The 26,292-nt window shown below is 47.0% G+C and overlaps 1 long non-coding RNA gene across 1 annotated transcript; it reads left to right on the forward strand.

Annotated features, from left to right (window-relative positions):
• Positions 1-662: 662 nt before the first annotated feature.
• On the forward strand, positions 663-26,026 carry LOC139803645 (uncharacterized). Its single transcript, XR_011729087.1, has 3 exons — positions 663-1,801; positions 24,022-24,107; positions 25,348-26,026. It is a non-coding gene; the product is annotated as an uncharacterized lncRNA (long non-coding RNA).
• Positions 26,027-26,292: the final 266 nt, after the last annotated feature.

Consider the following 26,292-nt stretch of genomic DNA (forward strand, 5'->3'; position numbering starts at 1 on the left):
AGAGTTCTTGGGAAGGTGAGTGCTGCCAGGGAGCCCAATATGAAGAGATGTGCAGTGAGATGAGAAGTACCTGCTCAGGGGGAGGTTTGGGATAGCTTGTTGGGATATCTTTTCCAGGGAGGTGGGGGGAAGGAGAACAGTGCAGGCAAGTTCTATTCCCCAAAGGGTCTGTATTTTGCCTGGCCCTTCATTCTCTTTTCCAGAAATCAGTGTGCTGGCTTTATTTCCACCCTTTTCTCTTTCCTCAGGCATGGATGAGAACCACAGAGATATGAATGGAACGAATTAGTGGGAAACAAGATTCTTTTTTTCTCTTTATTCCTTTGCACAAGTTAATGGGGTGTGGTCCTGTGGACCTTTTTTCTGAGAGCAAGCAGGAATGAAAATCATGACAGAGTCTGTGTAAAATGATCCCTTTCATAGAATGTTTTGAATCCTTCAGAACCCCACCCATGATTGCTGCTGCTGGTAGGAATCTTCATTTGATCAAAGTTCTCCTTCATTACAGTGCTGATGTTTCCCATGAAGACACTGCTGGGCTGACAGCTGAGGATTATGCTTTTTATTCATGGATATTCCAGGCCTCCAAACTTGAAAATCTGCCGACCGCTCATTGGGGGTCTCATCTTTTCCTTACGCCTCCCACTCCACAACAAGCACCATGTTGTTCTCCTCAGTATGTGTGCCCCAACCCTCCAGGCTGACCATGCAGAAAAAAATCAAATTCTACACCCACCTGCACTGCCTCACCCAAAAGGTTCCTGCAGATGCTAAGATCATAATCCTTGGTGACTTCAACACCGCAGTAGGAAAGAACTATGAAGCCTGGAAAGGAGTCCTGGGCAAGCACGGTGTTGGAAACTGTAATGACAATAGATGTCTCCTGCTGGAGTTTTGTGCTGAGTAGCAGCTCACCATCACCAACACTCTCTTCCAGCAGAAAGACAGCCTGAAGACAACCTGGAAGCATCCTGGATCCAAGCACTGACACCTCACTGACTGTGTCTTAGTGCGCCAGAGAAATGTTGGCCGTGTCCGTCCTAGCCGAGCGGTGCCTGGTGCAGAATGTCCTACAGACCACTGCCTTGTGCTATGCAGACTTACCCCTCTGCTTGAAGCCCAAACCTAAGAGGGGTGGCATCCCAGGGAGGAGGCTCAAAGTGAACCATCTTCCAAAAGGTACAGTGAGAAACAGCTTCCCGGTAAACCTTCAAGCTGGGCTTTTAGATCATCCCATAGATCCCTCTCCTGAAGTGCTTTGGCAGCACATTAACAAGAGCATCCTGCAGTCCTCTGAAGAATCCCCAGGGTTCTCCTCAAAGAAAATCAAAGATTGGGATCTCACCCAAGAGATCCCAGAAGTGTTGACAAAGAAAAGAAGCTCTCAAATTTCACTGTCTTCCAAAAGGTACAGTGAGAAACAGCTTCCCGGTAAACCTTCAAGCTGGGCTTTTAGATCATCCCATAGCTCTCTCTCCTGAAGTGCTCTGGAAGCACATTAAAAAGAGCATTCTGCAATCTCTGAAGAATCCCCAGGGTGCTCCTCAAAGAAAACCAAAGATTGCTTTGAGGAAAACACCTGAGAGTTCCAAGAATTGTTGACAAAGAGAAGAGAACCTCTAAAATTTCACTGTCTTCCAAAAGATCCAGTGAGAAACAGCTTTGGTGAAAACACCACGCTGCAGTCATCACCCTGTAGAAGAAGAAAGGAGAAAAGTCAAACTGCTCACACTACTGAGCTATAACTCTGCTCTCCATTGCTGGAAAAATCCTTGGAAGAAGACTGTGGTTTTCCCTGGAGGTGAACTTTCCATGTGTCATCACCAGCAAAAAAAAAAAAAAAAAAAAAAGCCTAAAGGAAGCCACTGACAACTCTGGGGTGCAGGTATGTGAAGCCAAATGTTTTGAATTAGAGTCCGGACTGCTAAGTAAAATTATAGAGTAAATTGAGAGTAATTATAGAGTAAATTTTACAATAAGGTAAAGAAAATGAGCAGAAAGTGACTACTGGTGATGGCAGAGTCGTGCAGAGGAAGGTGGTGTTGCTGTCTGAAGTTGGGTACAGTTTTCTTAGGGTGGGGAAAAATCGTTTCCACAATGCTGGGTATTTCCTGTTCTGCTGCTTTATTTCCAGCTGGGCTGTGTTGTTCCTGCAAACAATGCAGTCAAATGCATTTTTTTCCCCCATACAAAATACATCTTGAAGTAAAGAAGATTTGTCTGTAAAAGGCTGATGTGTGTGATTAAACATACTTGGTCTTCCTCTTTGTAAGAGAAAGCTCATGCAAGAAACCTTGGAATTTGGTGACCTTTGATGCTTTCCCTGCATCTGCAAAACATGTGTGTTGGGCCATGCTAAGAAGTGTTTGAAAAGACTTTTTTCTTAGGGTATTTATGAGGGGAATAGGGCAGGCATCCTGTTGGATTATCTGGGGCAGGGCTGGGCAGAGGGGTCTGGAGTCCTGTGTAACACCTCAGGGGAGAGGGGAGCACATTATTCTGACTTTGGGGACATGGTTTAGTGGTGTTGGTTTCCCAGCTGGACTGGAGGATCCTAGAGGTTTTTTTCCAGCATTAATGATTCTGTGATTCTGTCTACACAGGAGGCACTGGCCCAGCTCCAGAGGGAAAGCCATTTATTCCATCAGCTGCTGCACAGGGGTGCTTTAATGACACTTTCCACAAACTCTGCTGAAAAGCAAGTTTCCATGCTGGAAAAGATGAACAAGGAATTAAAGGCCAAGTGTGCTGGTTTAAGAGAAGAAGTCTTAAACTATGAGGCTGAAAAACTAAAAAAAAAAGGGAGGTAAAGGACACACTTTTTGCATATTTGAAGGCTCTAAGCAGTGTTTTGCTGTTCATTTCTGCATTCTGTCTTTTGGGACCTGCCTGTTCCTCAAAAAAGTCAATTTCAGCCACTAAGCTTTCTCTTCTCTATTTTGTGATGTGCAGCAATATTTAAATTTCTTCTGTGTGGCTGTGTTAGGCTAATTAACTTGTCAGAAGACTGATTAGAATGTTAAAGTTTTTTTCTGCAAATTCCACCAGTCCCAGGCACAGCAAAGTTTTAAAAGTTGCTGTACCCATTTTGTTAATTTTTATTTTCTGGAAAACAGGAACTAGTCCTGTTAGACGCTGTTTGTCTGTGAATAGTGATGTGCACAGTGCTTTAAAATTCCATTTCTTTCTTCCTCTCAACCCTGGGGTGTTTGAGTGAGGTGAATACCTGCATGTGTCAGATATAACCACCTTATTCTTCATTTTTTCAGTTTCTGTAAAAGGGAAGAGGGGGAAGAACTCCAGGAGTGCTGTCAATGGTTTTACCCTGGGAAAAACTTTGTATTCCTAGTGCCAAAACACCAGGTTCCTTTGGGAGATGGTAGTTGGGTGGGTGGCTGGAGGAAAGGAGGGACTGTCCAGATTTATGAAAGTTGTTACTCTAAAATTAACTTGGTATTAATTTAATGTCTTAATTTAGTTATTAATTTAATGTATTAATTTAATTCTTTGTAGAATGCAGAAAGAGACCCAAGAACCATCTCATACAAAGTCATGCCTTTAGTCACCAGAGTAGTATCTGCAGTCAACCTGTGGCTCTTGCATCAAACAGGTTGCTTTGGGTTTGGTTAAAAAAAATAACATGATTCAGTGTATGCTGGTGTATTGTTCAAAAAGTATAATATTATCTATACTATAATATTTTTTTATGTATTAGAAAACAGAAACCTCCATTAGCTGCTCCGTGAGTTTGGAGGGGCTGACTGCTGGTGGCAGGCAAAAGTTTCCTACTTTTTGAATTCAAGACAGTTGTAACTGAATAATCAAATAAGTTAAAGACAGAATTCATGTCCTTATGACTTTTTTCATGCTCATCTAGCCATTTCATTTAATGTCAGAGAGGTGACATTAAAAAGCTGTCTGTGGCAGAAGCTTCACTGGAAGTTGCTACGAGGCGCTGCAGGAACCTGGAGGAAGCCAACCTGGCTTGGAAAAGGAATTGGGAGAGGCTAAAACCAAGGTAGATGAAGTTGTCCCAAAATTCCAGAGCAAACTCCGTTCACAGATTGCTTTGAAGCTTTAGTGCTGAGCAATCCCAAGTCTTGGTAACTCTTGCAGGTTTGGCTCCTATGATATAGGCTCCCCAGAACCCTTCAGGTCAAATGGGTTTGGTCATTCCTAATCTATTCCTACCAGAGATAATTCTTTGTGTCTGAATGTTTCAGAACTGATGGGGGAAAAAAAAAAAAAAAAAAAAAAATAGGAAAAGCCTACAGAAAGCTTCGTGGAAGGTGGAAGAACACACTTCCCATCAGTGGCTGCAAATCCAGTTTACCACTCAACTCACCTGGGACATCCTGGTTCTGAACAGAAGTCCAAGTCCAGTAGGAGGCATCCCAGTTCACCCATAGGAGCAGAATTATTGATGAACAGGATTTCCTCTTCTGCAGCCAAGGTAGACATTTTGAAATCCCATCCTCACTTACAACTCATTTGCAGGGATTACTCATGGTGTAACTCCTCCTCATCCCAACACAACATCTAGGTGTGCTAGGGGTGAAAAGTTTGGGTTTTGAGTGCTGTTTTCCAAGAGTGCCCAGAAACCAAAGATGATGCCATAGGATGTTCCCAGCTAAGCTTTAAATAAAATTTTCTTACCTAGGATGTATGACTACAATAAATAAATCTGCAACAAATCTCACTTCATACTTCAGTGTGGGAGATCCACTGTGTGTAGGAGGCATTTGGGTTTGTAGAGGGGTTCTCCTGGAGGAGCTGTGAATTTGGTCACTGCTCTCCCTTTAGTCCTGCAGAGGGGGCCCTTCCCTCCACTCTGCTGGTTTATGGCCTCACTTCTTTGGCCCTTGGAGTTACTGCCTGTTTTTGTGTGGATTTGAAGAATGTTTTAGAAGTTTAATATTGCACAATGTTAATGGTGTGTTTTCTGTATAATTCTAGTACAGGTGGGAACTGGATGAATTTGCCTCTGAAGAACCTAGACATGGTAATGTGTTATGTAAAAGTAAAAAGATGACTGCTCCTACCTCTTGAAAACAACATCTTGAAATCTGTTTAGTTCCTGTGCTAAGCACAGGGTTTTTTTCCGCTAGCTTTACACTTACTTGAACGTGGAAACTTTCTGCTTACAAAATGCTTTGTAGAGCTTTAAACAGCTGCCTGAAAAAAAAAAAACCCAAAACAAAACCCATCAGAAAGGAATCTTACCTATTTCCTCCACACAGATACACTTGGCTTAATCTGAAGTCACCTTTCACTGGAGTTAATCCTCAATCACAAACATAAAAGGAGCCCTTACACAGAGTTTCAGACTTCAGCCATCACTTCTCCTCCCTTGTCCAGTGGCTGCCTTCAGCACTGACCCATAACACACACCCTCTGCTGTCAGTTTTTGGTCTTTGCTGTCCCTTGCTCATTGCTTGTGTTTGTAGCTCCTCTGTTGCAGTCTTTTTATTTGAATAGGCAAGAAGAGGCTAATCAAAAGTTATCCTTTCTTTAGGGAAAGCTCACTCAGTAGTGTTCAGGCAATCGTCAGGGGAGTTGAATGTTTGTCATCCGTGGCATCAAACCTGTTCTGTGATGTGAGGCCTGATGTCCCAGGAGGAGTTGCACCTATTTTGTGATGATTACTCCAGAGTCACAGCTTTGGAGTGACCGGTGCTGTTTGAAAGCAGGAAGCCCCTGAGCCAATTTCCTTCTGTTGCTGTCTGCTTTTAACCACAGAGAGTGTTCAGCTCTGGCTTCGTAGCCATAATGTTCTGACAGTGACCTCTTTGCCCCTCTCTCCTGTAAAAGTAACACGAAGAATCTTATCTCTTTTCTTGCCAGACACTGATGAACTTTAAATTACATCCTTGGGAGCTGATTCTTGTGATGGATTAGAAGACATGAAAAGATGTTTCTGTCAGTCTGAATAAATGTTCTTAGTTGGTTGGATGGATGACAGCCCTGTTGCCCTTCCCTGGTATTTTTTTGATGCGTAGTCCCCCTCCCCTTTGCCATCCTCCCCTTTACCCCCCCCTTTACCCCCCCCTTTACCCCCCCCTTTACCCCCCCCTTTACCCCCCCCTTTACCCCCCCCTTTACCCCCCCCTTTACCCCCCCCTTTACCCCCCCCTTTACCCCCCCCTTTACCCCCCCCTTTACCCCCCCCTTTACCCCCCCCGTTCCCCCCCCGTTCCCCCCCCGTTCCCCCCCCGTTCCCCCCCGTTCCCCCCCCTTCCCCCCCCTTCCCCCCCCTTCCCCCCCCTTCCCCCCCCTTCCCCCCCCTTCCCCCCCCCTTCCCCCCCCCTTCCCCCCCTCTCCCCCTCCCCTTCCCCCCCTCTCCCCCTCCCCTTTCCCCCCTCTCCCCCTCCCCTTTCCCCCCTCCCCTTTCCCCCCTCTCCCCCTCCCCTTTCCCCCCTCTCCCCCTCCCCTTTCCCCCCTCTCCCCCTCCCCTTTCCCCCCTCTCCCCCTCCCCTTTCCCCCCTCTCCCCCTCCCCTTTCCTTTTCACTTCCTACTCCCCTCCCCTTCTTTTTTTTGTACTTTCTGTAAATAAAATCATCTGGATTTTGGCTTTGAATTTTTCATCAGTCTCTGGCTCTTATTTCTTGCTGCTGCCACATCTGCTCCTCTTTACACTTTTTCATTTTCTGCACACCTGGTTTATGGAATGGAATAGAAAAAAAAACCCACATTTCCATTTACAACCCTCCCAGGAGGGCAAGCATTGGGGTTGTGATAAATAGGAGGGGGGAGGATGTTGATAGGCGGATTGGTTCTTTGATAAATAGTTTTACCCCCTCCGCTATTGGCTGGAGAAGTCCGAATGGGCCTACAATGTTGGGTCCTTTGCGGGCTTGTGTGTAGCTTAGTACTTTTCGTTCTACCAGGGTTAGGAAGGCTACTGCGACTAGGATCGGGACGATGTAGGAGAGGGCCTGCCTCAGAGCAGGAGGGAGTGCTGCTTCTCTTGATTTGACCACAAGCACATGGAATGGATGTGGCACAAGGACTCCTCCCCAAAACATACACTTCAGAGGACCTCAGAAAGTCTCTCAGGATCACCCCAGCTTACCCCCTAACCCTCTGTTACTGCAGCACAGCAAAGGGACTCTCATCATGCGCTTTGCAGTGCCAGCCAGACTGCACTGTTAATGCCAAGAAATGCTCCCTGAACACTCTCTGCTGCCCATTTGCCACAGAGTTCTGATATAACACACTTAAAAAAACTAAAAGAAGAACAGGTTCCAATCTAGAGTTCATTTATATTAAAAAATTAATTCTATGGGACAGAATCCTGGCAGTAGACGTGGAGCACACAAATCACAACAGCCTGACAAGGCCAAAAAGTAACAAATCAGCAACTTCACAAAGCTTCTTGTGCTGCTCCTCCTGATGCCTGCACTGAAGTCACCAGGGAGCACAGTCAGTGCTGACAATACAAACCACCTCACGAAAAGGTAACATCATTTTCCTCTTGAGCTCCTCCATAGATAAGGATCCTACCTCTTCCGTCCACAGCAGGTGCACCCCAAAAAATTGGAGCAGCTCCTGCCTGCTCAGGAGATCGAAGTGCATCCCCTGCAGGAGCTTCTTCTGTGTCCTCCAGTTTTGCCAGCTAGTGACTTACACTGCACAGAGAAAGAGAGGAAATAAAGTTGGTAAAAAGAACCACATGCTGGCACCACAGTTAACACCAATTTATTATCCCCCCCCCGCAAATGTTTTCAAAAATTCATAAACTCCTCAGTATTTGTATTGGTAATACACACAGAACTCACTCCAGCATTCCCCGCAGTCACATTCACCCTATAAACAAACATTCCCACCTTCCAAGTTATTAACTCCTGCTCAGAACATTTTTTCAGCCTGCCTTCTAGGCACAGAGAACCACCTGAGAGAATCTCAGTGCTAACCAAAAAAAAAAAAAAAAAAAAAAAAAAAGCCCAGGTGACAGAATTGCTCTGGTACCACCCCCTCCACCCCCCTTCCACCCTCCCAAAGGAAGATAAAAGGGGAAAAGGGAAGAGAGACTTCAAGGTGTGAAAATAAGACTGGAAGAGGTTTAGTGGAAAAGGAAGAGACAGATCACGTGGGATGAGGAGCAAATCTGCAAATCTATAGGGAAGAGAGTCTTCAAGGTGTGAAAATGACATTGGAAGAGGTTTATTGGAAGAGGAAGAGACCACACCGCATTCTAATCATAAAGTTCAAAGTTTACCGTAAATGGCCATTGAGATCAGCATAATCCACATCTATCCTCCCATCTTTGTCTTCATGGGAAATATTGGCTGTGGAGGATTGGTTGTGTGACAAGGGCCATGTAGACATGTTGCAGATGGCTGAAGAAGTTCTTGGGAAACATCAAACTCAGCTAGTCTGATCTGCCAATGTTGCATGAATGTTGCTAACTACCACCTGGTATGGGCACTATGTCCTTGACTGTAGCCATTATACAACAAAAGGGACTTGTGGTTAGCTAAAGAATGTAACAGAAGGATGTAGATAACCAAGGAACTTAAGGTGGGGTTGACATTTAGAATAATATCCAATAGGGTGGTTAGATTACAGAATATGTATTAGCTTATTAAGGACTGCAAAAATATAGTGTGCTATAATCAATAAATGAAGCTTGCTGATAACTCATATTGAGTGTCCGAGTCTTCCCTCGCTGCGACAATTGGCTCCGTGAGAAAGGAGAACTTTGACCAAATACATCTCCCCAACAGAAGCAGCAATCATGAGTGGGGTTCTGAAAGATTCAAAACATGCAATGCCATGGATCATTTGACACAGACACAGTCATTATTTTCATTCCAACTTGCTCTCGGAAGAAGTATTTTCCCCATTCCTTTACAATGAACACATTTGGATAAACACTCAAGGAGCAAACCAAAGTCTTTGCTTTCCTGGACCCCCTCCTAATCCTGGATCCCCTCCTCCTTCTGAATCCCCTTCTCTTCCTGGATCCCTTCCTCTTCCTTGACCACCTCCTCCTCCTGGACCCCCTCCTTCTTCCTGCACCCCCTCCTTCTCCTGCTCATCTCGAGCATGCACATCAGCTCCTGCTTTCAGGAGATCTTCTAATATCTCCTCGTGTTCTTCAGTGATAGCAAGAGTTAGTGGGGTACTGCCCTTCTGAAAAGTCAGAGAAATGCATCATCTTAATAATCAAAGTAAAAAAAAAAAAATCTGTAAAAGAAGTATCGATGCAACTTTCTGAAAGGACTTCTTGAAGAAATATTTATATTTACCTTATTCTTGGCACCCAGTTTGGCACCATGCTTGATTAACTGCCCCACGAGGTTTTTACTACGAGCCAGGATGGCCAACTGGAGGGCAGTGTTGCCATCGATGTCTGCAAGATTTGGGTCGGCCCCCTGCTCTAGCAGAAAAGTCACACAGTCTTGTTCTCTGAGCTGTACTGCCTGGGAACAACACACACACACACACACACAAAAAAAAAAAATGAAGGACTTCCAGAATTCACATTTCACTCCATCACAGCTCGCCCAGCTTCTGACCACTGGCAAAGAAGAGCACCTGCAAAGATGACCTGACAGGTGCCTGTTCCACTCCAAATCCAACAGGCGTGTTTCCGCACAGCTCTGCGCACAAGAGTCCTGCCAGACACCTCTCCTTTCATGCACACTCAATAAGCCCCTCTTCCAAGAGCAGAACTTCTCTCACTCACCATCATCAGGGGTGTTCTCCCAAAATTATCAACAGCATCCAACTGGCTGCTGTGCTTTACTAGAAATGTGACGACCTCTGTGTGGCCGTTTGCAGATGCCAGATGGAGAGGTGTCCTGAGAATTAAACATGGGAGCTTAACACTGACAGACAATGAAAAAACCAAAGCTGTGGCACCACCCAGCCTGGGGGACCCTGCTGCTCCTGCTGCTGCTGCAACCCCGCACACATCACCCACAGGGCAGGAGAGACCTCAGCAGCTGCAAGAGAACCCTGCAGGGAGAGCAGGGCCAAGCAGCAGCCCAGCACCTCCAGGAGCACTGGCGCCCACCCAGCAGCTCCCGGCACTGGAAAGCTCTCAAGTTCCCCCTCCCAGCTGACAGGGCACATCTTGCTTTGCAAGCAATCAGCTCCAAGGGGATCCCACACAAACTCTGCAGGGGGGATGCTCCCACAGGCCACCCGAGCATGCTGCCCGCAGCCCCTCACCGATTCTCCCTGTCACGGCTGTCGATGCCCCAAAATCTTGATCCACGAGTTCCAGAACCTCAGCCAGGACAGGTGACCGTGGGCAGCAGCGAGGTGCAACCTGTTCAGATCTTGAACCAGGAGCAGCTGGAGAGACACAGCGCAGCACAGCTCAGCACAGGAGCCACAACGGCAGAGTCGCCCCTAACAGCAGTTGCCAGGGGCAACGGTGGGTGGGGCCGAACCACCTGTGGGGGGGTTGGGGGGGGGGGGCGGGGGGGGTGGGGGGGGGGGAGGGGCCAAACCAATTCACAGGGGGAAGGGGGCTGAAGGAAAGGAAAAGCCTCCTTTAATCCTTAAACCTTGCATTGGTTTAAGCTTCAGCATTCATTCATTGCCACTACAGGTGACAATGGTCCCTTAAGTATCTGAGAGAAGCTGAGAAGCTCTCCCCCACCTCTATGAGCCATACAAAGAGCTGGTAGAGTTCTTCTCCTGGAGAGGCTTTTTCATAACCAATTCAAAGGAGTTGGTCTCTTTTCCCAGGCAACCCTCAGCAAGACAAGAGGGCACGGTCTCAAGTTGTGCCGAGGGAGGTTTAGGTTGGACATTAGAAAGAATTTCTTTACTGAGAGGGTGATCAGACATTGGAATGGGCTGCCCAGGGAAGTGGTGGATTCTCCGTCCCTGGAGATATTTAAAAAGAGACTGGATGTGGCACTCAGTGCCATGGTCTAGTAACTGTAGCGGTAGTGGATCAAGGGTTGGACTTGATGATCTCTGAGGTCCCTTCCAACCCAGCCAATTCTATGATTCTATGATAGAGAGGGTAAAATAACCCTTCTTGTGTAACCCAGTTCTTTTCTCTCACTTGTCATCTTCAAATGGCAAACTAGCTTCCTCTGACTGCACAGAGCTCACTGCAAAAGCTCCATTGCCATTGCACAAGTGCAGGGTGTTTCCCTAGACAAGTCTAACCCATAACTAGAGGGAAATGGACATCTAGAATTCTCCTGGCCTACCAGGAATTACTGGCAGGACACCTATCTTTTCCCTCACTCTGGGGAAAATGTCAACACAAATGTTAACTGTCACCATGCCACATGTGTCACACCAAGCTAGACAGAAAATCATCTTAAAAGTTCCCTGCTGCAAACACATCCTCTGCAGGCCCCAGCACCAGCCTGACCTTCCACAGGCAGCCCAGCTTTTGAGCAGCCAGCCTGAAATGAGCCACTAATGGCTGTAATTAGCCCCATTGCTGGGCATCAGCCAGGAGAGAATTTAAAGGCAACTTGCCTCAGGCACTGAGTCTCACTGGTGTCTGCTGAGCTGCCCATAACAAAACCCAAGCTTTTTCAAGTACTGCAGAGAAGTCAGGACACAGCTCCTAAGGAGGCAGAGAATCATACAATGGCTTGGGTTGGAAGGGACCTTAAAGATCATCAAGACCCAACCCCCTGCATGGGCAGGGACATCTCTCACTAGACCAGGTGTCACAAAGCCTCGTCCAACCTGGCCTTGAACACTTCCTCGGAAGGGCATCAACAACTTCTCTAGGCAACCTCTTCCAGTATCCTGCCACTCTCATGAGGAAGAAGGTTTTCCTAATATCTAACCTAAATCTATCCCCTTTCAGTTTAAAACCATTAATCCTTGTCCTGTCACTACTCTCTCTGGTGAAAAGCCCCTCCCCAGCTTTCCTGTAGCCCCTTCATGGACTGGAAGGATCTCTAAGGCCCCCCCAGAGCCTTCTCTTCTCCAGGCTGAACAGCCCCAACTCTCTCAGCCCACCTGAGAGAGGTACCTCTCAAAGCTTTTCTTATTCCTCTTTCCACCCCTGGCAAGATTAAGTTCTACCTGGGATGGATGTGGCTCTCCTGCCCTGCTCCCCAGCTGCTCCAACCACCTGTCTACTCCTCCTAGGGTACCTGCCCTTGCATCCCCCCTCTGCATGCTTCCTCCTTCATTTTGAGGGCTTTTACGAGCTGCTGGCTCATCCATGCCGCCCTCCCGGAGTTTTTCCCCCGCTGCGGGATGGGGAGAGTGGGGAAATGCCAGCTGCCAGCATGGCCCGGGAACCAAGATGGCCGCCGGGCAGCCCCCTGCATGCCCCGGGACTACAGCTCCCAGCATGCCCCGGGACTACAGCTCCCAGCATGCCCCGGGGCTCTCCTCCTCTCCTGCTGCCTGAGCCCGCCCGACCCCGGGGCTGCCCCGGCCCCCGCCCAGCTGGGAGGGGGAGCAGGAGGAAGGGGATCTGGGCAGGGAGAGAAGGCAGGAAAAAGAGTGGTGAGGAGCGGGAAAGAGATGGAGGGGAAGGGGGCAAAGAGGGGGAGAGGGAGGGAGGGAGGGAGGGAGGGAGGGAGAGAGAGAGGAGAAGGGCGGGAAGGAGGAGAGAGGGGGGATGGACAGAGAGTGGGCCAGGGGCGGGCCAGGGGCCTGAGAGAGACAGAAAAGGCCCCAGGAGAGGGGAGTGACAGAGGGGTGGGAGAGGGAGCAGGAGAGAGGGGAAAGGGTGAGGGGAGGGGCAGGAAAGGGGAGAGGCTGCAGGAGAGAGAGGGACAATAAGGCCAGGAGAGGAGAGGGAGGGAAAGATGTGGAGACAAAGAGAGAGAGAAACAGCAATAGCTCTGAGAAGAGGCAGGGAGGAATTGGGAAACGTTGAGAGGGAGACAGCCAGTGAAAGCCCAAACTTGTGGTGGGCAAACGAGAGAGAGGGAGGGATGAAGAACTGGGGGCAGGGAGCTGGGCAGAGCCCCAGAAGAGCAGTGATGAGCAGCTGGGCCAGGCCCCAGCACCCTGGGCTTTCTTTTCAAAGATGAAAGCTTGTTTTCATTTTTAGGGTTTGATTAGGGACTCTTGGTTTGTTTACCTGGTTTCTTCAGGTTGTTTTTTTGTTGTTGTTGTGCTGGATTGTGTTGTGTTTTCTGTCTTGAAATCATCATTTCTGGTCTGACACCTCTAAAGCAGGGAGGGCAGTGTGACTGATAGTGTGGTCTTGCATATTTCTAGGGAGTCAGTGGAAATTTGTGGTTGGAGCCATCTGCGTCGCTTACCTTTGATTTCTTGAGTGTAAATCATGCAATGTTTTTGCTAAGGTGCAAAAATGAAATGGGAGAGCAGCTCTTCCTCTCTCACACACACACACACACACACACACCTTCCCCCAGCTGAAGATGAACAAATCAAATCTCTGGGGCTGTGTTCTTTTATGAAACGTGTGTCAGATACCCAGCCCCAGGGGACTTGTGCGCAGAGAATGGCTGCATGGGCCTGGGGCTTGCCCATCATCACCTGGAAGGGAAAAAGGAAAAACCAGGTGATCACTGGGGACTTGTTCCCAAGAATGTTTCTTTCTATATCCTCTTGCACTAAGAGACACTCAGACACCCTGAGCCATCCCCTCCCTTCACTGGCCCTGTGACCACCAAGCCCACTGCATCTCCCCCAGGCTGTTCTGCCATGGCTGGTTGCTGACAGGAGGGGACACGGGGAGGTGGCAGGCTGGGAGTGACAGGGGGGACATGGGGTGGTGAGGGTCTGGGAGAGTGAAAGGACATTGGGCAGTGATGGGCCCAGGGCTGCTGAGGGAGCCATGGCAGAGCCAGGGGGCTGCTGGGGGTTGGCAGTGGGTAGTGAAGGCCTGGGGGTGATGGGACACTGGGCAGTGACAGGCTGGGGGGCAGCAGGAACAGCAGCATCTTGAAGAAGAAAAGGTGGGGTTAGGGACTGAATTTTGTCTTCAACATGTTTTACTCTGTGCATCAGAAAACTAGTTTATACTCTGCTTTCACTACTTAAGGTTGGACACAAGTGCTTTATTTGGAGTTCTGATCACCTTTTTTGTTCTTCTAGAAGCCAGTCAGAGCCAGTGAGTGGAACATGAGGAAGGCAAAGGGAGCCAGTGAGTGGAACATCAAAAGCTGTATGTAAAATCACAGTCTTACACTTTCTATTGCAGCCTGCGTTTACATCCAAACAATGTACCCTTGTATTAATTTCCCAAACATTAACTTAAAGTATTTTCCAATAAAACACAGTCTTTGTTGTAAATGCAATGTATTTGATTCAGCATAGCAAAACTGTGTAATGCCATCATTTGCACAGGTTTTTTTTCCTAATTTTTTTTTTTCCTAATTTTTGAAAATGTTACCAAAACCCACTGTTACTGTTATCTGTTACTGTTATACTTGGTACTGTTTCTTACTTTCGACTCAAACCAACATATCCCAAACATTTTGAGGACACCTCTGTGCAGCTAAACAATTCCTTTTTGTGTCTGTAAATGCCTGGACATTTCTTCCTGAAGCTGCATAACTGAGGTGAAATTGTTTGGGCCCCTCTGAGTACATAAATGTCTTCAATAGATTGCTATCAGTTAAAGAATTGTTTCTCCCCAAGTTGGTATTCTGCAGTTCTGCATTTGATCTTTGGGCTTTGTCTGATGAAGCAGTTCAGTTGAATAGTTTGTCTGCACATGAAAATGCCAACAGCCCAGTGGACACATTCAGCACAAGATTGGAGCCCAGTGCCTTTGTGGGTAAAAGCTCTGTCATTTTTCTTCCCTTCTGCCTGCAGGACATGTTTGGATCTGGGTGACTTCAGGTTTGGATGCTGCTTCCATTTCCCAAAGGTTCAGCCTTTCTTCAGGATACCACCACTTGGAACTGACACTGGGAAAAGGGGCAGCATTTTTCTACAGCTTTGCAAACTCTGTCCTGCTGCTGCTAAAATACAGATAAGGAACACAAGGAAATACCTGACTGGTAATGCTCTAGATGTTGATTCCACCACCTGGGGTGGAATCATATGATGTGTAACTCTGCATTTCAAAATAGTCCTTCCAGTATAAAAAAATCACTAAGGGGTGGGATGTTTTTTTTTTTGTCATCCTGATTTTAGGTATAACTGAATTTTCTTCACTAGAATGGGGTGAGGCATTACATTAACCCAGAGTTGTGGGGTCTGAGCACTTGAGAAGCTGTTAGGAGATCTGAATGTAGAAATTCATCAAGTGTGTGTCTGTGTTGTGTGAAGAATACAGCCTCTGCTGGTCATGGAGTGGTGTGTCATGTTTCAACTTGAAAACTTCTTGTCTGTAGGTCTGAAACCACTCAGTCTGAATCTGACATCAGTGATGCTGTCACTGATCAGTTTGAATTCCTTGCTGCACATGAATGTCTCTCTCTGTGAGCGTGAGTGTAGCTGGCCCAGGGACCCTGGTAATTCCCACAGTGCATTTATCCAAACCGCATTCATAGTATTTACTCTAATTCAGATGGGGTTTTATTTCTTGAAAACAGGTATGTAAAAACCCTTTCATTATTTTTTTGTGAAGAGATCAGTGACTCCTCTGCACTTGTTTCTCTGGCCCAGCTTATTGAGGTATATGGAATTTCTTGTCAAATACTTAAAAAAACCCCAAGAGTCTTTGCTTTGTTATTTTAAATCTTATGTTATGATCTGTAGCTGGATAAAAAGAGATGTGAACAAAACTTTGATTTTTAATAATTTGAAGTCATTGGTTTAAGTTTACAAAATGTTTCTATTTGGATACTATTCTATAGAGGGTTGATCCCAGGCTGGGAAGACAGGAGGGGAGTACCTGATCAGCCTCAGTGTAATCCTGCAGTATTATTCAGCTTCAAGACACAAGGAAGCCCTTCAGAAGCTGTTCACCGTTTCTGAGACATTTTGTTAATTTTACGTTAGAAACCCAGTGTTGGCAGAGTAATTTAGTTGGCTGTAAGTTATGGACATTTCAGTGGGTCTGCAACAGTTAAATGAGGAGTGTTGAGCCTAAACTGTCGAGCCTGATCCCAGAGTTAGAAAGAGCACAGGAATTCCAAGGAGTTTCATGCTGGAGGTGAAAGATCCCAATACAAAGGAAGCTCTGCTGACAAGAATGGGGAAATATGCAATACCAACTCTTAATGCATAAGTATGGAACTAACTGAACTGACCAAAAAGGGAACAAGAGAAATCATGGGGAAGCATTGGAGTGCCAAAGCAACCAAAAAAAAGTAGTTTAATATAAATGTATTTAAGACGGCTTACATGAGGTGAGCAGAATTCCATCTCTTGCTTCCTTTGATAAAATCCAAAGCTTGGAAAATTTTTCCGTGTGCCTGTCTTTAACTTTTTCCATGTAGCCGTGTTTAACTTTTGTGTTTTTCCTTCCCCACCCTGCCTCCAGGGAAGCATATGCCAGAGGAAAGAAGAAAAAGCCTTTCTCTTTATCCAAAGAGCCCTCCTCCTCTGATGGTCCCATACCTGATGAGTTCTTGTGTGCTCTTTGCAAAGCCCTACTGACTGATGCAGCTTTTATTCCCTGCTGTGGGATCAGTTATTGTGAGGAATGCAAGTGTTCCGTGCAGGTTTTTTTGTTAGTTCAAAACAATCACATCTGATGTTCTGAGAGCAGAAACAGGAGATAACAAAGTTGTAACAGTGAGACTCAGAGCCTGAGGCAAGTTGCTGCTTTTAAATTCTCCCCTGGCTGATGCCCAGCAATGGGGCTAATTACAGCCATTATGGCTCATTTCAGGCTGGCTGCTCAAAAGCTGGGCTGCCTGTGGAAGGTCAGGCTGGTGCCGGGGCCTGCAGAGGATGTGTTTGCAGCAGGGAACTTTTAAGAAGATTTTCTGTGTAGCTGGGTGTGGCACACGGAGCATGGTGACAGTTAACATTTGTGTTAACATTTTCCCAAGAGTTAGGGAAAAGATAGTTGTCCTGCCATTAGGCCAGGAGAATTCTAGATGTCCATTTCCCTCTAGTTGTGGGTTAGACTTGTCTAGGGAAACACCGTGTACTTGTACAATGGCAGTGGAACTTTTGCAGTGAGCTCTGTGGAGTCAGAGGAAGCTAGTTTGCCATTTAAATATGTGGTGAGAGACCAGAAGTGGTTGTGCAGACTGCAAAGATGGGATAAGCTGGTGACAGAGAGCTCACAGCATTCAGCACAGTATTTGATACAAAAAGCCACCACACACCAATAGAGGGTCACTGCCTAGCTCTGAGAATCCTAAGTACAGCCAGCTGGGCACCATCCACACAAGAAGGGTTATTTTTTACCCTCTCTAGCTGCTCATTTTAGTTGGTTATGAAGAAGCCTCTTCCTCAGGGGAAGAACTTAACAATTCTTTGTATGACTCATTCCGATGGGGGAGAGTTTCTCAGCTTCTCTCAGATGCCTTTTTCTTTCCTTCGTTTCCCCCCCCCCCGTGAATTGGTTCGGCCCCTTCTACCCCCTCCCCCCCCCCACAGGGTGGTTCGGCCCCGCCCACCGTTGCCCCTGGCGAGTGCCGTTGGTGGTGACTCTACGGTTGTGGCTCCTGTGCTGAGCTGTGCTGGTCTCTGCCTCTCTGGCTGCTCGTGCTCCTCGCCGTTGGTTTGCTCCTTGCTCCCGCCTCATCCCTGCCTTTCTCCTACATCCCCTGTCCCTGCCTTTGCCCTTCCCTTCTCCTGACTCTCCCTTTTATACCCCCCCGGCTCGGCCGGCTGCCTCCCACTGCTCCCGCAGGGCTGTGCCCGTGCCGCAGCTCGCAGAGCTCCTGGGATGGGGCTTTTCAACAAGAAGCAGAAGCTTCCCTGCTCTGGCAGCGCTCCTGGGCAGCCCCGCGCTGCTGCTGCTGCCGGCACCGGCGCCCCTAAGCCTCAGCAGCAAGGTCTGGGCAGTCTGCACGGTGCGGCTGCCCGCGGCCACCTGGCCTGGCTGAGGCGCTGGCGCTGGTGGATCAAGATTTGGGGCATCGACCGCCGCGACAGGAAGAATCGGTGAGGGGCTGTGGCCGCTGCTGGGACACCTCGGGTGGCGTGCGGGAGCATCCCCCCTGCAGGGTTTGTGTGGGATCCCCTTGGAGCTGATTGCTTGCAAAGCAAGATGTGCCCTGTCAGCTGGGAGGGGGAACTTGAGAGCTTTCCAGTGCCGGGAGCTGCTGGGTGGGCGCCAGTGCTCCTGGAGGTGCGTGCTGCTGGGCTGCCGCTTGGCCCTTCTCTCCCTGCAGGGTTCTCTTGCAGCTGCTGAGGCCTCCCCAGGTCTCTCCTGCCCTGTGGGTGATGTGTGCGGGGTTGCAGCAGCAGCAGGAGCAGCAGGGTCCCCCGGGCTGGGTGGTGCCACAGCTTTGGTTCTTTCCTTGTCTGTCAGTGTTAAGCTCCCATGTTTAATTCTCAGGACACCTCTCCATCTGGCGTCTGCAAACGGCCACACAGAGGTCGTCACGTTTCTAGTAAGGCACCGCTGCCAGTTGGATGCTGTTGATAATTTTGGGACAACACCCCTGATGATGGTGAGTGAGAGAAGTTCTGCTCTTGGAAGAGGGGCTTATTGAGTGTGCATGAAAGGAGAGGTGTCTGGCAGGACTCTTGTGCGCAGAGCTGTGTGGAAACACGCCTGTTGGATTTGGAGTGGAACAGGCACCTGTCAGGTCATCTTTGCAGGTGCTCTTCTTTGCCAGTGGTCAGAAGCTGGGCGAGCTGTGATGGAGTGAAATGTGAGTTTTGGAAGTCTTCCCTTTTTTCGTGTGTTCTCAGGCAGTGCAGTTCCAGCACCAAGCCTGTGCTGGTTTTCTGCTGAAGTGTGGTGCAGACCCAAACCTCAGAGACGTTGTTGGCAACACCGCCCTCCACCTGGCAGTCCTGTCTTGCAGTCCTAAAGTTGTGGAGCTGTTACTTGATCATAATGCCAATCTTGATGCCAAGAATAAGGTACATGTTTCTATTTCTAAAGGAAGTTGTTTCAGAAAGTGGCAGCAATATTTCTGTTGAAGACTATTTTTGACTTCGATGATTAACTTGGTGTATTTGTCTGTCCTTTCAGGAGGGCTTTACCCCACTCAGTCTTGCTGTCTCCAAAGGTCAGGTAGAGACAGCTGAGTTTCTCCTGAGAATGGGAGCTGATGTGCATGCTCGAGACCAGCAACAAAGGTAAGGGGTTTATCCACATGGGTCCCTTGAGTATTCTTTCGGTGGGATTGCTGAGAGGCACAGCAGCCTCCATGTGCACTGAAGTGGTGTGCGTGTGGCAGCTTGGTGTGACCATGCAGTTGTGTTGACTCCCTCTCCCATGTTCTTGTTGCTTTTAATGGAACCTGCTTTTTCTTTTGTTCATTGTCAAGTAATGGGAGAGCAAGCTGAGAGCACGCAGGAATGAAAATATTGACTGTCTGTGTAAAATGATAACTTCATAGCACATCTGGATCTTTCAGAACCCCACTCATGATGGCTGCTTCTGTCGGGAAGATGAAATTGATCCAAGTTCTCCTGCATTACGGTGCTGACATTTCCCATAAAGATGCTGATGGGCGGACAGCTGATGATTATGCTTGTATTTATGGGTATCCCAGGTAAACGTTTAACTTTTTGGTTCAATGAAGTGGTCGGTTATAAGTGTGGCTGTTGAATAATTTTGTTGTTCCTTCTCTGATGTGGTTAGGTGTGCTTATAAGTGTGGCTGTTGAATAATTTTGTTGTTCCTTCTCTGATGTGGTTAGGTGCGCTTTGTTAAAAGCTAGGCTGAAAGAGTGTACCAAGCAGGAGTTAATAACTTGGAATGTGCATCTGTAGGATGAAGGTGACTGCAGGGAACACTGAAGTGTGTACCAGCCCTGCAGAAAGTTCTGTGTCTTGCCCTTCAGAAGTACTTAGGAGTCCCTGAATTCATGTGAACTGTGTAGGATGAATAAAAAATGGCTGTTAACTCTTCTGCTAAATGTTACCTGCCAGGAAGTGGTTGTTTTTAACAACTCTGTTTCCTCTCTCTCTCTCTTTCTTTAGTCTTAGTGAGCAGCTGTCAGAAAGTGCAGCTCCAAAGAAGGCAGAAGCAGCTCGTGCAGGTGACATTAAATTGTCCTGGGATCAAACGCCTACCTCCTTCTCTGAGGTTTTAAAATCCAGTCTGTCCTTACGAGGCCACATAACCCTAAAAGAATCTTAGGAAATTAATATTTTTATGCAATGGAATTTAGTCTTGTGCTTTGCCTCTCAGACCCTACAGTGGAGGTTTTATTCTCTCTGGGTTCTTAAGGGTGTTTTATCAGAACTGTGTGGCAAATGGACAGCAGATAGTGTCCAGGGGACATTTCTTGGCATTATTACTGCAGTCTCTGGCTGGCACCATGAAGCACGTGTCCTGCATCATGAGAGTCTCTTTGCTGTGCTGCAGTAACAGGCTGAGTGTGAGGTTAAGCTTTTGGTTGGGTTATGCTGTTTGATTTTCTTTCCCTTTTCAGAATAGTTTGTAACTGGCTAGAGCAGCAGCTAGTATTGTCTCTAGCATAATATTACACATCATACTACATGAACTAGTAAAACTTTTCCCTCTGCTGTGTACTCATGTGTGCAAGGAGTACCTTGTTCATATGTACTGTTGAATTTTTAGCATGCCAAATCTAATTTCACCATGTCGTTTCGTGTTTGAGCAGGAGTGGAAGACTTTTCCAAAGGAGGCTTGAAAAGGTGAGACTTTACAAATACCTACCACTTCCTTGAGGGGTGATCTGGGAGGCACAGGTGTCATCACTTTGCTTTGCTTTTTAAGCAGATCTGAGAAAAAGGGGATTGGTGATGGTTGGAGTGCTTCTGCAGAACAACTGGATTTTACTCCCAAGGTATGGTGCATTTCCAGGGAAATTGTCCTGTGAAAAGGAGTTATTTGAAGGCAAGTAACTGGGATTGAAAGCAACTGCAGTTCCAGCCAGCACTGTTTCCTCCTTAGAACCTTAGAGCTCTCTTCAAGTACCTCAAGGGAGGTTGGAGTAAGGAGGGAAACAGCCTCTTCTCCTTAGTGAACTGGGATGGGAGCAGAGGAAATGGATGGAAGCTGCACCAGGGGACGTTTAGGATGGGTGTTCGGAAACGTTTTTTCACTGAGAGGGCTGTCAGGCATTGGAATGGCCCAGGACAGTGGTGGAGGCACCATCCCTGGAGGCATTGAAAAGGCATTTGGAGCTGGTCCTTAAGGACATGGTTTAGTAGTTAGATGATGGTGTTGGTCAAAGGTTGGACTGGATGGTCTTGGAGGGCTCTTCCAACCTGTACCATTCTGTGATAGAAGCAGTCTCTGGCCTGCCAGCCTTTCTTCTGCTGTCAGTTTTTCCTAACAGACCGTGGGTGTGGCAGAGCGTGCAGCAGAGTTACGGTTTGGCACAAAGGAGCAATAGGTAACGACATAAAAACCACATTGCTTCATTTCTTGGTGCTCATTTGGGTCAGGTTTGCAGACCCTAAAAGTTTCTCAGTTACTTTTATAATCTGTTCTGTTCTTCTCCTGTGAGGTGATTCTTGTTTTCTGTAAATTTGGTGTTTCAGTCCAAACAGATAGAGGAACAGGGCATTTCTTTGTGAGGACCTCCTGAAATCCTCCATCTGCTGCTGCTCCTTCCCTCCCCATCAGGTTCCCCCACCAGCACTCAATGGCTGAGTTACTCAAACAGGTTCTTTTCTATGAGATGGCATTCTGTGCTTGTGTGTCATCTCACACTGCACATTTCCCCTCTTTTTTGGAATGCTCAGGCAGTGTTCTCTTTGTCAGCTCCAAGCTCTGGTGCCTGCTGTTCTTACTGGTGTGCTGAAGAATGAGCAATTTGTGCAGCGATGTCGGGAGCATCTGTTGTGTTGCAGTGGGGTTCTGGAGGGGTGAGGAGCAGGAGTGTGGCAGTTGGAGATGCCAGCATGTTTAGTTTTAACATGAATTAATTTTCTTGCCTTGATGTAAATGGAAGCGATGCATTTTTCTGGCATGATACTAAAATTGAGGGGTATTTTGGTTAGTGTACTTGCAGAGGCTCATTTAGGCATCAAGTCTAGGGATGTAAACAGTTCTTTGAGTTTGTTTCTATTGAAAAAAAAGTTTTGCAGAAATACATCTTTCTTTACAGAAGCAGCAGAAGCCAAAGGTGACACGGCGCATGAAGGCTTTCCAGCAGGGCAGGAAAAGCAGTAAGCTATCTGGGAAAGATTGCATGATAGACTGATCTGTAAAAGTAGGCTTGCTAAGTAGAGTTTTGTATTTTTTTCTTCTCTAGTAGGCAAGAAAATTAACTTGTGAAGACACGGCACTTTGTAATTTCAGAACCAAATAAGCCATATCCTTAAGATTAAGCTATGAATCCCCTGCTAAGCCTTTGTCCCTGGCCAAGCCCTTCCTCTGCCCTGCCCATCCCTTCCCTACCTCCTTTTCCAGACATTGCCAGGTGACTCCTCTGAAGTGTGTTAGTCTGGAAATTTGCCAATTGCAATTAAATAAATAACTCCTTTTGTTCACATAGATTTTTTTTTTTATTATTCCTTGTGCTTTTAGATGATAGCCACGGTTCTAGAATCAAAAGTTACTAAAGAAAAGCCTCCAACATAAAACAGTGGAGTAGCAGGGTGATATAAAACCACTGAGTGTCTCCTTTCCTCCCTGGTGTGTAGGTTCCCTGCCACCCATGGAAGAAGTGGAGAAAGCTGAGGATTTTCTCTGGGCTTCTCCCTGGAATTCTGAGGTACTTTGTGCGAAGGACAGGGAGGGTAGGAGGGAGATCCAGGAGCACCCGAAAGCTTGCAGTAACTGAAATGAAGCTGGGCTGAAGTGGGGAAGTGCTTCTCAGGGGCTGTGCAGAAGCAGGGCCGAGACTCAGGACCTCAGAATTCTGCTAAAGATTTATTTCCCTGGAAACACAGAAGGCCTTGTAAAAGAAAGCAAAGTTTCCCTTTTCTCTTCCACAAAAAATGTTCTTCAAGCTGTCAGTGGGTAGCAAAGCAGATGCTTGTTTCTGCTCTTACCAGCTTTTTTGTTTCATCTCTTTCAGGAAAAAACAGCTGAACAACATGGAAAAGAAGAGAAGAAAGAGCTTGCTGTAGAGCTAAACACTGCCATTGCTGGATGTACAGAGAAGTACTTATTAAATGGCAGCCCTGATGAGCCCAGCACAAGCTGCAGAGAAATCAGTGGTGAGAGAAATGATCTAGATCCAGATACTTCCTCTGTGAATATAGATCCACCTAGAGTAAATGGACTAAAACAGTGGTTGACTTCTGAGGTTGCAAATTTTATCCTGGCCTGTAAATCCTGGTGGCCACTGGCAGAGTAGCAAAGCAGCTTTTGTGCCTTTTTTTTTCTTTTTCTGGAACCTGACTAGATGGTGTTGGATTGCAGATGGTGCTCTATGCAGCAAGTGCTCTTCTTGCTTCTGTTGCTGTGTTCTCCTTGAAGCAATCTGACCAAAACGTGCAGATGGAGAGGAGGAGGAGGACTGGAGTGTCTTGGGTGTGCCAGTAGCATTCTCTTTCCTGGCGGGTGCTGTTGGATTGAAAAGCTGTGCTTGCTTTTGGCTGAAGCCAGGGAAAGCTTTGAGTGGAGCTGAGGGAGAGCCCTTCTGTTCCAGTGCCTCAGCTGCTCTGGTTTTGAAATGTAGGAGGTGTCTGCAGTGCCACCCGTGTGTGTGTGCGCTGGAAAGCATTGCCAGCTGGGTCAGAGGGGAGCACTTTTGTTCCTCAGCTCAGGCCTCAGAGCAGGAGGAGGAGGCACCCTTTGCGTTGTTGAAAGCATCTTGCTCGTTACTGCATGGACCACAGTTTATCTGAGAGAGAGATCCTGCACCTTGAAGACACTGGAGTGAATTATTTGTGGCCATACTGATATTCATAAGCTTTCTTTTTTACAGAAGAAAGTTAAATGCCACCAAAGAAAATATTTAACACATATTTAGCACATTAAAAACTCTATTCTGATCATTTTGTCTCTAGCAGCTCTCAAATGTGAGGGGATGTGATGTTTTCTGTAAAGATTGTTCTCACCATTAATCAAGATGCACTCTCGGAGTAAATAGGTAGCATTAGGTCATGCTGGTTGTAAAAATCTGTTGTTTTCATTGTAGGTGAGCACTCAGGATCTACTTCCCATGTGTCATCACCAGCAAAAAAAAGAAGCCTAAAGGAAGCCACTGACAACTCTGGGGTGCAGGTATGTGAAGCCAAATATTTTTAATTAAGAGTCTGGACTGGTAAGTGGCATTAGAGAGTAAATTGCACTATACAGTAAGGTAAAGAAAAGTAACCAGAAAGTGACTAATGGTGATGGCAGAGTCGTGCAGAGGAAGGTGGTGCTGCTGTCTGAAGTTGGTACAGTCCTCTTAGGATGAGGAAAAATCCTTGCCAGATGCAGGATATTTGCTGTACTGCTGCTTTGTTTCCAGCTGGTTTCCTTCAGTTTTGCCCAGTGTTGTTCCTGCTGTGCTGTGCAGACAAACAATGCAGTCAAATGTTTTTTTTTTTTTTCCCAATGCAAAATGCATATTGAAGGGAAGAGGGAGATTTTTCAGTAACAGGCTGATCTGTGTGATTAAACATGCCTGGTCTTCCTCTTTGTGAGAGAAAGCTCATGCAAGAAACCTTGAACTTTGGTGACCTTTGAAGCTTTCCCTGCCTCTGCAAAACATGTGTGTGTTTGGCCATGTCAGGAAGTGTAGTGAAGTGAGGCAACCAGGTGCCACTAATTGCGAGGTAGTGGGCATAAGCTTGTGTTAAGCCCACCTGTGCCTGATTAGGGCAGGCCCCTACTGCGCATGAGCAGGATTAGGGGGCCAATAAAGCTCCCTGCTGAGGAAAGCTGGGAGGAGGAGGTTAGCTGCTTCTTGGAGCAGTAGCACTGATCCAGGCTAGTCAGCCCTGAGGGCAATAGGCTCAGAGCATTATTCATGAGTTTCTGCTGGAACACCTGGCTGGACCTTGGAGCGCCGTGCCCTAAAAGAGGTTCATCTTGCTACATCTGATAGAGAATGCGGCAGAGACCTTGATCTAGCCCATGCTCAGATGAATCAGAAGAAAGGGAGCTAGTCCGGCGCAAACTAGCATTAGCAGAAAACCCAAGGAGTCGGGTAAGAAGATCCACTACCTGGCAATTAGTGGCACCTGGTTGCCTCATTTCACTACGAGGAAGTGTTTGAAAAGGATTTTTTCTGAGGGCATTCATGAGGGGAATGGGGCAGGCATCCTGTTGGTGTTGGGCATCTGGGGCAGGGCTGGGCAGAGGGGTCTGGAGTGCTGTGTAACACCTCAGGGGAGAGCGGAGCACATTATTTCCACTTCCGGGACACGGTTTAGTGGGCATGGTGGTGTTGGTTTCCCAGTTGGACTGGAGGATCCAGAGGTCTTTTCCAGGCTTAATGATTCTGTGGTTCTATGCTATGACTCTGTCCATGCAGGCGGCATTGGCCCAGCTCCAGAGGGAAAGGCATTTATTCCATCAGCTGCTGGAAAACCTGCAGGAGCAGCAGCTCATCCAAGGAAGGGCAGTGACTGTTGCCCAGGAACGGTTTAATGAAGTTTTCCAACAAGTCAGTGCTGCTGCTGAGAAACAAGTGTACATGCTGGAAAAGAGGAACAAGGCATTAAAGGCCGATTGCACTGATTTAAGAGAACAAATCTCTAAATATGAGGCTGACAAAGTAAAAAGAGAGGTAAAGTATACACTGTTTGCAGTGTTGAAGGCAACTTTTTTGGTGTTAATTTCTGTTTGTGTTTTGAGCCCCCTTCTGAGCGACCTTCCTGTTGCTCAAGAGGTCAATTTCAGCCACTGACCTAAGCTTTCTATTGTGTATTTTGTGATGTGTAGCAATATTTAAATTTGTTCTTTGTGTCTGTGTTAACTAATTAGCTGGTCAGAAGACTTGTTAGGATGTCATTTAAACTGTTGTTCTGCAAATTCTACCAGTCCCAGGCAGAGTAAAGGTTTAAAAGTTGCCATACCCATTTTGTTAATCTTTACTTTCTGGAAAACAGGAGCTAGTCCTGTTGAGTAATTAGACACTGGTGTGCTGTTTGCCTGCCTTAGTGATGTGAACAGTGCTTTAAAATTCCATTTCTTTCTTCCTCTCAACCCCGGAGCGTTTGAGCTAGGTGAATACCTGCCATGTGTCAGATAACCACCTTATTCTTCATTTTTTTGGGTTCTTTGAGGGAAGAAGGAGAAGAACTCCAGCAGTGCTGTCAATGGTTTCCCCCTGTGAATCACTTTGTATTCCTAGTGCCAAAATACCAGGTTCCTTTGGGAGATGGTAGTTGGGTGGGTGGCTGGATGAATGGAGGGCCTGTCCAGATTTGTGAAGGCAAATGTGTCAGCAGGGAGGCAGTTGTTACTCCGAAATGAA

Source organism: Heliangelus exortis, chromosome 16 (genome assembly GCF_036169615.1).
Source record: "Heliangelus exortis chromosome 16, bHelExo1.hap1, whole genome shotgun sequence".
Classification (NCBI taxonomy): Eukaryota; Metazoa; Chordata; class Aves; order Apodiformes; family Trochilidae; genus Heliangelus; species Heliangelus exortis.